Source organism: Physella acuta, unplaced genomic scaffold (assembly GCF_028476545.2).
Source record: "Physella acuta isolate Inbredline_101_S28 unplaced genomic scaffold, ASM2847654v3 ptg000600l, whole genome shotgun sequence".
Taxonomy (NCBI): Eukaryota; Metazoa; Mollusca; class Gastropoda; family Physidae; genus Physella; species Physella acuta.
In genome coordinates, this window is record NW_026732119.1 from 916,372 (window position 1) to 930,467 (window position 14,096).

Sequence of the window (14,096 nt, forward strand, 5' to 3'; positions counted from 1 at the left end):
TATATTCGAAGTGGTTAGCTGTTGTGTTGTATAAAATATTTGAAGGGGTTAGTGGAGATCTACATCGGGATATAAACTAGATGGATGTGTGGGTAAAAAAAATAAAACTCTTCACATTTTTTAAATTCTAATACCATCATAATGCATAGATTATCCTAATCATATGGTATTGTATGGTCTATTCTACTATTCTATTTTTATTTTTTTCCGAATGTGTACAGGGATGGCGTGGTCAAGCGTTAGTGCACTAGCCTCGAATTCGAATCCGAGTTTTAGTCAGAGTTGAGTCAACTTTCCAATTTTGTAATTGAAAAACTAAGGGAAACGACACATTTTTTGTTAGGATGATTAACAATAGAAGTAAATTAAATTGGTATAAAAGAAACAAATAAATCATTTTCTATTTTAAAACAAATATAGTAAAATGTTTATGTATGTCAAAATGAATAGGCCTACAATAAAAAGTTTTCAATATTCTTATTTAAAAGTTTTTTATTAGTTTATTGAAAACATTAAGCAAATAAAATATATAATTCTTTTATAAAAGGAAGGATATAATCTACCAATGTTCAGTGTACAACATAGTTGTCACATTTATTTTCAGGGTTCCATGACAAATGATATCAGGACAAATGCTTTCAGACAAAATATCTCACGGACAAATGATCTCAGGACAAATGATCTCAAGGACAAATGATCTCACGGACAAAAGATACCAAGACAAAAATATAACAGGACAAATGATCTCAGACAATCAGATTAAGGTTAACTTAAATAAAAATAGAGCCTACGTTAAAAAAAGTATTTTTAAAGTAGCCTACATTTTATTATGAATTGGAACAAGTTATCTTCAGCGTAGTTAAAATATTAGAATAATGTTATTGACCATTTAGGCCTATAGGTACTTCATTTGAGTTTTTATTATCGTATGAGTATATTATTTTATTTGTAATTGTTGCATTTTTGGTAATCTTGATATTTTAAATTCGTGAAGCCAAGCCTAAAAACAAAAAGCCGCCATGTTTTTTGTATCAATAGGAATCATGTTCACAAGAATTAAATTTAGTTCGAAATTAATATTTAATTCTTGGCTAACGTCATTATGAATTTTAAGCGAGAGAGACAGAGACTTACAACTCATTTTACGACTCATTAAGCTCCATATATTCTAGACCTATGCTAGATTATACACTTTGATCTGATGTAAAGGAAATGAAACTATTTTAGATCAATTATTTATTTTTTATTTGCAATTAAAACAATTAACATCAAACATATATGTGGTGACATATTTACATAGTAGAATATTCAATACATAATTGATTTGCATTGATGTCATTACAGTTTGTACATTAGTAAATACAAGAAGAAAAGGAAAAACAACAGAACATCGAAAAAGCAAAACTATCAACTTGGACACTTTGCACAGAATGTAACTAAAACCTTTGTTAGGATAACGCGACTAGATCTAGTCTATATCTGTGCATAATTTTCCAAAATATTTTCTTTCGTTTGATTTTTTTATAATACTTTTATTTGCAATTAAAACATGTACATCACATCAATTTTTTTTTCGTAATTTCGAACAATTAAAGCGAAAGGTTTTGAAAATGTACATAATAAATATTTACATGATGTCATGTATGTGTTTATAAAAAATTGAAAGGGATAACAGTAAAAGGGGTGAAGGTCAAAAGAAAGTGTCAGGACTCCAGGTGGGGAGTGGAAAGGAAATTGTTCAAGGAGGAGAGGGGGGGGGGTCAAAGTGACAGTGAAGCATTTTCTATGTAGGGAAACAAAATATGTTGACCTGTGGAAAGAGTGTTTATTTATATATTGGTCGTTTTGAGTTTTCAGAGGTTGCTGTGTGAAAGATGAGGTTAAAGAAGCAAGATTTAGAACTTTAAGTAAGTAAATGAATAGATATTCTAGATTGATGTTGGGGTGGGTGGTGGGGTCGTTGGAACAATTAAGGGGGATGTTGGGTTATCATGTCTGAGGGTGAAGTGGACAGAGGCGTAGGGGGTGGATGTGTCTGAAGAGGCGCGGAGAGGGTGTCTGTGTGTGTTTAAGGCAAGCCAAGCGTCAAAACCAGTGCTGTGTGATGTACCTGCTGAGGTGATACTATTTATAGTGTGATTGAATCAATTATCCACTTATAATCTCAAAACAATGTTCAACGGAATCCTGATTGATTTTAATTTGTCTTTGATAAATGTTATTTTACCTTTTAAAACTATAGGCTTTAACTTTTTTATTTAAGAAAAAATCTATTTGTTTTAAAGTATAAAAATTGTTGTACTATAAAATATCATTATATTTAGTTAATTTCATTAAAAATTATATTAATTACAATTTTGTCCACGTTTCTTTGAGTATAATCTATAAAATGTATATTTTTAAGGACTTTTAAGTATATTGTTGTGTAGTCTCCCCTGGTAATTTAAAATGTACAAATCGAAATCATTTTAAAAGTAAACATTTTTTTTTTAACTTTCAACTTTGGCGTCAACTCGCAGCATCTAGGTTGTTGGCTGGTACAAAAAAAACGTATTTATGTATTTGTATTTCATCAATACATTTAAAATAAATTGATTAAAAAAAACATGTGGAAGAACAGCTATAGATATGTTGGACAATGAAGAATGTTTGATTTTAAGTGTTTGATTGTACTGAAAATATTCCGGCTTCTGTAGTATTTAGAATGTTTTTTTTATCCCAAATTTCTTCCATCTACACTTTAAAGCCAAAACCCCCTAAAACCACCATGGCGATAAAAACAATCCATTGATTCATCATTTAATTACACATTTGCATTTTTACGTTCAAAAATCAAAATTGTAATTAGGCGTTTTGTATTATATAAACCATCTAAAAGGAATGAGAGTCAGAAGGAAGTTTTATGAATGTTAATCTGTATCAGTCCTCACAAGCCGATGATGAAAACTGTAATACTAAAGCGAACATGACAAGGCAAACTGACGCTGTAAATTACATGTCTGAGGCCAAAAAAAAAAAAAAAAAAAAAAAAAAAAACATGTATTGACATTTTCTGACAATGTAACATTGAAAAAGAAAAAAAAATAATACCCTTCTGTCATTGAATCACACTTTATTTGTAATTTTGCATTTGAATATAATATAAATTGTAAAATAAGTAAATGTGGAGATTACTAAACAATATGTCACTGTTAAAACCATGTTAGAAGATGTGGGTATTGATGAGGATGAAGATGAACCTGTTCTACTACCTAATGTTAATGCTGCTATATTAAAGAAGGTAATTCAATGGTGTACCTTCCATCGGGATGACCCTCCACAAGAAAGGGGTTGATCATTGAAAGAAGATGTATTTGTTTCAAATTGTTGATGTAAAACCTTAATTCGTAGATGTTTTTTTTTTTTTTTTATTTATTTTATAACTTTAACTAAGCACTGAAGATTCTAACTGTTGATTTTACTCTTCAAATAGTGTAGGTGAACTAATTTCATTTTAAAATAGCTACACTTTGTTGATCTTGAAGCGACTCAGTTTATGTTCAATAACTTTTATTTTTATTTTAGTACGAAAAGTTTGTGACTGTTGTGTTAAAATCATTAACATAATATTGCATGTTAATATCAAAATATTAATAGTTTGTCCATAGTAAAAATTATTTACAAAATTTTGACCATCCCATATTAATTAAGTTTTTGGCTTATTTAAATTATAGTCTGCCTGATAAGAGAGATAATGTAGTGAGTACGCATTTTGCGTGTGTAAAAAAATGTGTGACTAGTCACTAGGAGCTAGATATACGGGTAAGTCGTCGGGGTACTTGCACGTAATTTAAAAATATCTGACTTTGTCTATAGGGATAAAAATAGTAAATATTATTTTTTTATTTTTAAAAAGCCATCGTCCCTATAATTTGGTAAAAAATATTACAGTATGGTCACAATATTTCCTGTTTATTGAACAACACCGATCATAAAAGAATAATACCATTTCATCATTCACATGTGCTCTGAAAATACAAACTCATGATTAGGTCACTACCTCTGTGATTGTCTGTAAGCCGTGTCTAAACATTACAATTATCCTGTAGTCCCGAGGATAAATAACACATTACTTCATAAAGGCTATACACTGAGGTAAGAACATACCGTTAATCTAACACTAACCGTTAAGTAAGCCAACTTTGTCCTTGGTTTAACTCTAACATAAATAGTAAAACACTAATCCTAGCATTCAACCTTCTCACATTAACATTATCACTGCCCTATCTGTAACGCTAACAACAAATTACGAAACAACAAAGCGATTTAACCAAAACTAACTCTAATCCCAGATTTATCTTAACAACAACGCTGTTCTTTAATCCCGCTCAGGATGTAAACGGAGACAAATCGCATTAGTGATTATTCCACGGACCGCTACATTTTCTGTTTGATCTCTGCATGAGATCTCTAAGTCGTTGTTCATGTCTGGCTCATGGATCAGTATGTGGATGTCTGCATAGATTTAATTAGTGCACGGATACAAATATCATAATTTACATGATTTATCACAATATATAAACCAATTCCTGATGAAATACACACGTACATACACTATTAAAACTATTCAACTAAACTTTGTTTTTCTCTTTAAATTTTGCATTTTGTTTTACCCCACCCCTAGTGATAGCTTTAAAGTGTTCACAGTTAATAGAGATGATGTGTATCTATTGTCGGTTATTAATACAGCTGGATCTGGCATTGCTTTTTTTCTATATTTAGCAGGCGCCATCCCCCCTCCCCCTTGCAAAGATTGTTAATTTAAAATATTTTTTTCACTCTAATTAACCATTAATTTAACTGAACATAATTATTTTCACTTTTATATTTTGCCATTTTTTTGTCTTGGTGTCACCCACCCCCCCCCCACCCTCATTAACGGTGTCACCCGGTGCGATCCGCCCCCCCCCCCCCCCACACACACCTCGTGACGCCTCTAGTTAACTTACTACCTTTATCGTAACTACCCTATTGTTGCGTAAATTCAAATAATGATGTAAAAATCTTGCCAGCATTTGTGTGCTTCGTCAACGTTTTTTAACGAGTTGTTACCGGTAAGAAATGACTTTATTATAGATTTAATTATCGTTACAACGGGGGTTGGAAGCGCGGATTAGCTCCCACTTCACGATAAAGATAAGCTCCGACTTCACGGTGAGAATAAGCTCCCACTTCACGGTGGGGATAAGCTCCCACTTCTCAAACAATGCCCCTAACATCTCACGTCACTAAAAGCTTCTGACAACCAGATCCATCTCCTGACCTTCACACTTGGCCCAGTCTCTGAGCCGACGAAAAACCGTTGTAAACTAATAATACAGGAGGGGTGAGTAACATCATGATAATTGTAGCTCATTAAAAGGTTTCTCCAATATAGTAGTGTTATGGTTACTGTATTGTTTTAGCGTCAAACAAAGGCAGTCTAATAAAAAAAAAACTCAGGTAGATGGACATGTACCACGAGCTGTCTATCAAAAACCTTCATGACAGATGGGAGGATTCGAGGAAGATATTGACGTATTTGTTTGGACGACTTCAAGGAGTTGACTCGGCTGGCCGTTACAGAATTTTTTAAACCATCAGAAAACTGAAAAAAGATGGCAGGAAAAAAAGGTAGAAATATTTTGTTTTTAGTTTTACATGAATTTTCTTAAACAAAAGTACCTTTAAAAATGCTTAGTTATGATGCCATGTCGTTTAGCGAGTCTAATCAATGAATCATCAGATTCACCCATTCGTCTGATTGCCCCACAAATAGCATAGGTCTTGTAAGATCCAGTCATACGGCCTGTAGTCTCATCAACCTCTGTAATGTTGATCTGGATAGAAGCATGATCCTTGGCACCAATGATGCTGTTACTGGCAGAGAATTTGCGAGGAATCAACAGATCCAAGAATTATCCCGTGTCATTTTGCATGATGATGAAACCGTTTAAAGATATCTTGGGTGTAGTGCTGAAGCCAAAAACGATGAAAATGAATTAAAATAATTGTATCTGTTTATTGCAGAACATTAACCAAATAAATAGTAATTACTTTTAAATAAGGAAATATACTTTAAACAGTATTAGTTTCCTTCCAAATATGTTTGTCCTTTTTTTTTCTTGGTACACCGAAAAAGTATGTTGTATTTAAAAACTGCATGGGTATCAAAGTAGTCAAAACATATTACTTTTATATTAAGTTAAATGAACGTGATAGCAGCATTTAGTAGCATGAAGAGTTAAGTTCCCTTTTCAAACCTGACGGTCTATAGGACAAGTGAAATAGAGTTCACTTGTTTCTGTGACCTAGACATATGCAGTGATCAGAGGCGTAGCGACACTTCCCGGCGGCCGGAGACAAACTTTGAATTCGGCGCCCCCTCGGGAGCAAATTTTAAATTTGCGACCCCCCCCCCTCAATCATTCGATTTGCACCCCCCCATCAAACTTTGGATTTGTACCCCCCCCCCACCTTAAACTATTACAACCCGTTTTGGCGCCCCCTAAGGTCGGCGCCCGGGGCCATATGTACCCCCCTGCCCCCCCCCCCCCAACGCTACACCTCTGGCAGAGATAGTGTGGTCAGCACTATGTCCAGCTGCCTTTATTTTCCCTAACGTGAGTTAGGTACCCATCAGAGTTGGGTCTACTGACTTTAACCCGCTCTCTACCGTTATACCCCTCCGTTCCATTAGCATGAAGCACTGGGTTATAAGGATGGACTGCACTTTTATGAATTTACACTAGAAAATCGTCCCGAGAATTAAGGAGCACATTAACATTGTTCTAAATATAATGCACACACGCTGCGAACTGATTCCAGGACCTCACATAACTGAAATAAGAAACACATGCCTTGAAAAAATACCATTGATGTATATCAACACCAATGGTAAACTAATGTGGAACAGATCATATTTCAAATGGTGATTTATGAAACGAGATTAACGATGCTTATTAATTTTTAGCTTGTTCATAATGTGCAATGTCATTTTTTCAAACGTTAAATTAATGTCTGTAAATGCACTCGTAATGTCCATAACAATATTTTACTCACATAAATAAACGATTATAATATTTGAAAACATAAATTATAATTCCTTTGTTATTGAGATTAAACTATTTCCGAACATCAAAAAGATTTTAAAAATATAATGACTTGTATTTGCTACTTGCCATAACAAACACGCTCTAACACCATTATGAAAAGTATAATGACTAGTGTTTACTAGGTGCCATGTAAAACACGCCCAAACGTCATTACTGCACGGTGCGTCTTAAGCAAGTTAATGTCTAGTTCATATTGCAAAGTTGATTATATAAACATTTAAGATTCTTATTTATTAGTTGTTTCCCATTTGTGATTTTTAAATCACTAAATGAAACTACTGTTAATTGGTTATCAAAGTTATTTAAAATATCATTGTGATATAATAAACAAATAAGTTACGGCTTATTTTTTAGATTTGTATTTAAAATTAACAAAAAAGTGAAAATAGTTGACAATAATTGGTTTAAAATTTAAATTAAAAAAAAAGCTATTTATTAATACTATTTTATATCATTAGTCTCGAGTTCGAATCCGGATTCAAGGCAGTAGACTGTCCCTGAGTCCACCTAACTCTGATGGGTACCTAACTCACGTTAGGGAAAGTAAAGGCGGCCGGGCAAAGTGCTGACCACACTATCTCTTCATATGCCGAGGTCACAGAAACAAGTGAACTCTACTTCACTTGCCCCATAGACCGTCAGGTTTGAAAGGGAAACTTTATTTTTTTTTTAATCATTAGTAAATGTTACATTTCATTAACGTTGGTCGTGGTGCTAGGTGTCGATCTATTCTTTTCAGGGAACAAAAATGTGTTTCATTATAATCTACACGAATCAAATCACTCATTCAAACTTGTGTATACTTACAAAAAAGGAGATCACAGGATTAAGTAGTAATCGTTGGATCAGTCAGGTGAACTATGCTCAATGATAAATTCGCACCATCGATCTATGCCGTATGCAACTTAGACAGTGATTGACACGCTTTATGACTATAGTAACATCATACAATGAACAAATAAATAGTATTCTAAATATGATGCACAAAAGCTGACTCGTCTGTGATATGGTCCCGTGACCTCTAGCCCTTGCAGTAAGACTCGTTCACCTTGACCAAATATACCGGAAGTATTAGCTGACTCGTCTGTGATATGGTCCCGGGACCTCTAGCCCTTGCAGTAAGAATCATTCACATTGACCAAATATACCGGAAGTATTAGCTGACTCGTCTGTGATATGGTCCCGGGACCTCTAGCCCTTGCAGTAAGAATCATTCACATTGACCAAATATACCGGAAGTATTAGCTGACTCGTCTGTGATATGGTCCCGGGACCTCTAGCCCTTGCAGTAAGAATCATTCACCTTGACCAAATACACCGGAAGTATTAGCTGACTCGTCTGTGATATGGTCCCGGGACCTCTAGCCCTTGCAGTAAGAATCACTCACCTTGACCAAATATACCGGAAGTATTAGCTGACTCGTCTGTAATATGGTCCCGGGACCTCTAGCCCTTGCAGTAAGAATCATTCACCTTGACCAAATATACCGGAAGTATTAGCTGACTCGTCTGTGATATGGTCCCGGGACCTCTAGCCCTTGCAGTAAGAATCATTCACCTTGACCAAATATACCGGAAGTATATCAACACGGTTGGTAAAACACTGTAGGTCTGGTCATATTTTTAATACTGGTAATAATACTTAGACTTAAGTTACGATGTTTATTTTACTTTGTTAAGAATTCGCAATGTTAATTTTTTTTCCAAATGTTAAAATTAATGTATGTTAATGATGTCTTAAATTCTACCATAACATTTTTAGTTACATAAAAAAACGATGACAATATTTCAATAAAACGAAATGCCATTTTTAAATTAGATTAAACTACTTCTGAACAACAATAAGATAAACATAATTATAATGATTTAAATTTACTACGTACCATGTAAAACCGGCCTTAATATCATCATTGCAAGAGTTAGTTTAGTTATATCGAGCGTTTTAGAACATATGCTGTGTTGAAAGAATTAAGTTGTTTAATATTAAAATGAAAAAAAAAAACAAGTTTTTATACTATTATAAATAATTGATAAATGCGAACTACTTTATAAGGAAGGCAAGTTTTATATAATGTTTCAAGAATAAAGCGTTATACTTTTTTTAGAATTATTATATTATGTGAGAATTATACCGTGTAAACGTTATATAATGCATAATTTATATGGTTGGCGTATATATGTGTTTACACATTTGTTTACATTGTGTATTCATTACATCTTTATTTGATTCTACATCTGATTATAATGTTTATAAACTGCGTCTGAATTTGGTTCCTTGCTTGTTAGTCACATCTTAATAAGATACGTTGGTTATAAGCGTTCTTTTATTTTCTTTTATTTTATTATATGCCATCGTCTTCTTTTACGTCTACACTTAGCCTTGTTTTAACCCTAACAATAGTTCCCCACTCTACATGAAAGATGACTTAGAGACTCATGCATATATCAAATAGGAAATGAAGAGGTCCTTAGAGGAATCACTAATGCTATAGGTCCCTGTTTAGATCCTGCAAAATATCGTAAAAACAACTCAGGTAGTATAGACATGTACCACGAGCTGTCTATCAAAAAACCTTCATGCGGGACTCGTAACAGGCGGGAGGATGCGAGGAGTTGACTCGGCTGCCCGTTACTTAATATTTTTTAAGGATCATTTAAATTTAACATAAAAGTTTATGATTTGATTAATGAAAAAATATAAACTGTAAGTGCTGCATTATAAATATATTTTGTTTTAATAAAAAAAAATATATTTATAATTGCCTAAAGGAATAATTGTATACGTAAAGAACTTATTGGTATTTACAAGACTTTTAAGAACGTAGTTATATGTTCTCACTTCGTAGTTTAAAATTGAGAAATAAAAGTAACAAATACACGTTTTAAAAGTAGATAATATTTGTTTTTAAATCTTCAACTTTGGCGTGTAATTGCAGCCTCTTAAATAAATATGTAAACATATTAACTATTTTGTTGGAGATGTATAAAAATATACATTTCAAATAGTTTTTTTTTTATCATTTCCTCATCCATTTTTCGAAAAAGTAAAATGTCAAACATCACAAAACCAGTCGACATACAACACACACAGTATATTTTAAACAGAATCTCAGATGACAACAGGTACGTCTACGTCGTCTTAGGCTTTGATTAAAAAAAATGATTTAGCTTTCTGTGATTAGGTTACGCAATCTATTAGGGCCTGGATCTAGTTGCCTCTTAAACCCATATTTCAGTTGTTTTAAATGTTTAAAAAGTAACTTGAAACGCTGTCTGATGTTTTTTTTTCCGCGGTTCAACATGCGGACGGCTAGAATGACCCCAAGCACCCAGTCCCCTCCCTTTGTCCGTCCGTTCACAGTCGCCCGCAAGAGTCTACTTTATTCGACCCCCCCCCCCCCCCCCCCACCCCGTCTCCTCCTCCTCCTTGTGGACGTCATACACAGTTGACCCCAACGGTCTATCAAATATAATGCGGGGCTGGTGACAGTGGGGAGAATACCAGGAAGGCGTTTGGATGGAGCACTTCAGGAAATGTAATCGGCTGCTCGTTACATATATTGGAAAGAATCAGAAAACTGAACCAAAAATTAAACATCAAAGTAGGTTAAATCTTTTTTTTTTTTTTTTTTTTTTTAAAGTAGGTGAAATCTTTTTTTTTTTTTTTTTTTTTTTTTTTTTTTTTTTTTCCCAGTAATAATAATTTATTTGATAGATTTTACACAGCATCAAATACATGAACATCAATTGCATATATAATAACCAAATGGAGAAAATAAAATGGCATAAGAACTAGACTAAAATAAGGTGTGCAAACTAGGTTTCTCTTGACTGCTTAGTTTACTGTGCTCTGTCCTTAGCTGAGGAGTCAAAAGTTCACATTGTAGACAGAAATAGAAACCACCGTGGGAGAAGTGTCTCTGTAATACACATTACTGATCTATCATTCCAAAACTTTCCATGACATAAAATTGACCCTTGGCAAAGAGGGCACGCTACCTTGAAAAAACCGCCAGTCCGGTTGAGTGGAGGGAAGTGTGTGTGTGGGGGGGGGGGGGGAGGGTGAGGTGTGTATCTCTTTCTACCATTCAGGTTGTGCACTTTTAAAAACCTGGGAAACAGAAGACTGTTCTAATGTTAAATTACTTGGGGGCTGATCGAGTGATGTTTTGCTTGAGACTGTCGATATTAATTATGCATCTAGTTTATTTGCTTCTTCTGTAGTTCCAATTTTAGTTTCCTGTAAAAGTAGGATGTCAATATTGTGTTTATTTATTATGTTGTTTATATAATGTGTTTTGTCCCTAGCCCCCCTGATGTTCAATGTTGCCAGAGTTAGCATGAACTATTTGGGGTTTTCTTTCGAACATCTGTTTCTGGAGGGCTGGATGGTGGTGGTCTTTTAATTCCAAACCTTCCAGCCGTTGGTTTGCTATCCCGTTGGGCCCTGGTCACGAACCTTTGAGGTGGCTTTACTGTAGGTAATTGATTTTTACTTGAACTGATTGCTTGACTATATGACAGTTGACCTGATACCTTTGTTGCTGACATACTTTGTGAGCTTTTAATTTCCTTTAGCGGTTTCGTTATGTTTTCTGAACTAGAGTTATCTTGAAGAATATTAGTTATTGTTTCGTCGACAGCCTCCAAGTTTTCGTGATTCCCATCTTTTTGAGACCCGGTAACTATGGAATTCCTGGTTGCTATTGTCTCCATGGCTTCGGCCTCTATGGTGGTTTCTGTTATGCTTTCGTTAACTTGCTGCGGTGCTACAGTAGTATGATGTGCTTCAGTTTGGCCATCTACTTCAAAGGCATCTTGTACCTCTCTGTGCCTTGCTTCTCTAAGCATTTCATTTTGTCTTTCTCCGTCAACAACATAACTGTCCCAATGCTTTAAGAAATTTCTATTGTTACTTAGATGCTCCCTAACTTCTTCTTTATCATTTGCATCCCAAGGCTCAATTGCCCTGTACTGTCCATCTACTAGCTGGACGCCGTCAAGAGCGCGAGTCCTCAAATGCTCACACATTTTAGGCAGGTGCCTGTCTGTGTTGCAGTGGCAACATTGCATCCTCCTCCCATTGAGGATTATAAGGACTCTGCTCTCCTTGTTGGCCTCATTTGTAAGTATAATATAGTGTGGGACACTCTCCACATCTTCTTTCTCCAGAGAGATGGTGAATTGGACCACATTTGATTGGTCTATTCTCTTAAATGTTGGTGTTGAGTCCTGACTGCTTATAGATTTCAGAATCGCCATTATATCATCGTCACTTGTCTTGGAAGGCAGCCATTTCAGCATGCCCCTTTGCCCAGATTTATCGGCGTGGGTTATTGATATTCTCTGCACTCTGTATCTGGATGTTACTCCAGGTGGCAAATCTCTGTGAAATTCTTTTAGGTGCATTTTCTCATATAGTTCCTTTGATCTAATGGTGACATACCATTTACGCAGTGTCCCATAGTTATACAGACCTTCAAATTCAGCTGGTGATAGGCTACATAACATACATAGCTCTCTTTTTAGTTCGTCAGCTGTGAGAGTAGCTAAAGAAAAACCCTCTTCTATGAAAATCTCTAGAGTTTTTGAAATCAATATTAGAAAATGATTGCCAGATGTCTCCAGAGAGTAGTGAAGATAATTTATTTCAATTTTCGTATTACTATAGCTTAAGTGGTTTATAAAGTCATTGGTTTTATAAATAAACTGAAAGCAACATTTTTACTTTTAAAAAATAAAAAGTATATATTGTAGAAATAATGTCATAAAATGTTGCTTTCTGGTTAAAAAACATAAATCTATAAACAATTTTTTAGCAAAAATGATTGTATGATAAATAAAACTATTGGTGTTTACTTGAATTTAAACATTTAGTTGTTGATCTCCCCTGGTAATTTAAAATTTACAAATGGAATTTTCTTTAACTCTTTTTTAAAAATAGAAAATAATTAAAAAGAAAAACGAACTTGACATTTGGCGTGTAATCACAACATACTAAATAAACATATAATAAAATATCATTTAGGCTGTTACATAGTATGTATACATATATACATGTTAGAAATGTTTTAATTTGTTGAAATGTATGTGTTTAACTCACTTATAGTATCAGATAATTTACTATTTAAAACAGCGTGAGCACTACAAAAAAAACTTAAAAATAGTTGACAATTACTTGGTGTTTAACTAGGTGAGTTGTGTTAAAGTCTGCTTAAATTGAAAATGTTTTTTTTTATCTTAAAGTGTTTCATATTTTTTTCATCTTAGAGCGTTTCAGTTAAAGTTCTATAAATATTATTTTTCGTTTAGTATTACTATTGACGTGTGTAGAATTTCTGTTAAAACCATCGATATATTATTAAATGTTTTCACATACTAACAACAGTATCAGCTTCACAAAAATGTAATTAAATGTATGCAAATGAGCTACTTCATCCATTGCACATATATATATACTTTAAAAGTATGTAGGCCTATACAACTATTGTTATTCAATATTAAAAAGCTAAAAGAAGAACAAATTAGAATTCACATTATATAGTTAAATTTTAAATAAAACTATTCTAAATCTGCTTAAGTTATTTCCCATTTGTTAATTAAACAAGATAATCAGGTGAAGTTTAATGATAGCTGACTAGTTGAAGAGTAAATATCGTTTTTAAAATATTAATAAACATCAAATCACCGTATTAATTAGTCTCTCTACTAAAGTTATATAAAGCGAGATAACAATGCATAGATCCGTCAGTGTATTATTATAGTAGTTTCGCTTGATTATATACAGTAGTTCACTCTCGGTGTTGATCAAAGCTCGTTGATCCTCGCTTCAGATGTGAGAAGTCACGAGTTCAAATTCAGAGACTTTTTATTAAATGCATTTTTACAAATTTCAAAAGATAGTTTCATAGTCTGTAAAGAGTCATGCTAGTCTTCTCACATTGACGACAGACGTAGACACTC

General features: G+C 33.8%; 1 pseudogene; it reads right to left on the bottom strand.

Annotated features, from left to right (window-relative positions):
• Positions 1-5,705: 5,705 nt before the first annotated feature.
• On the bottom strand, positions 5,706-6,876 carry LOC131947617 (small ribosomal subunit protein eS21-like; annotated as a pseudogene).
• Between the last annotated feature and the right edge of the window lie 7,220 nt (positions 6,877-14,096).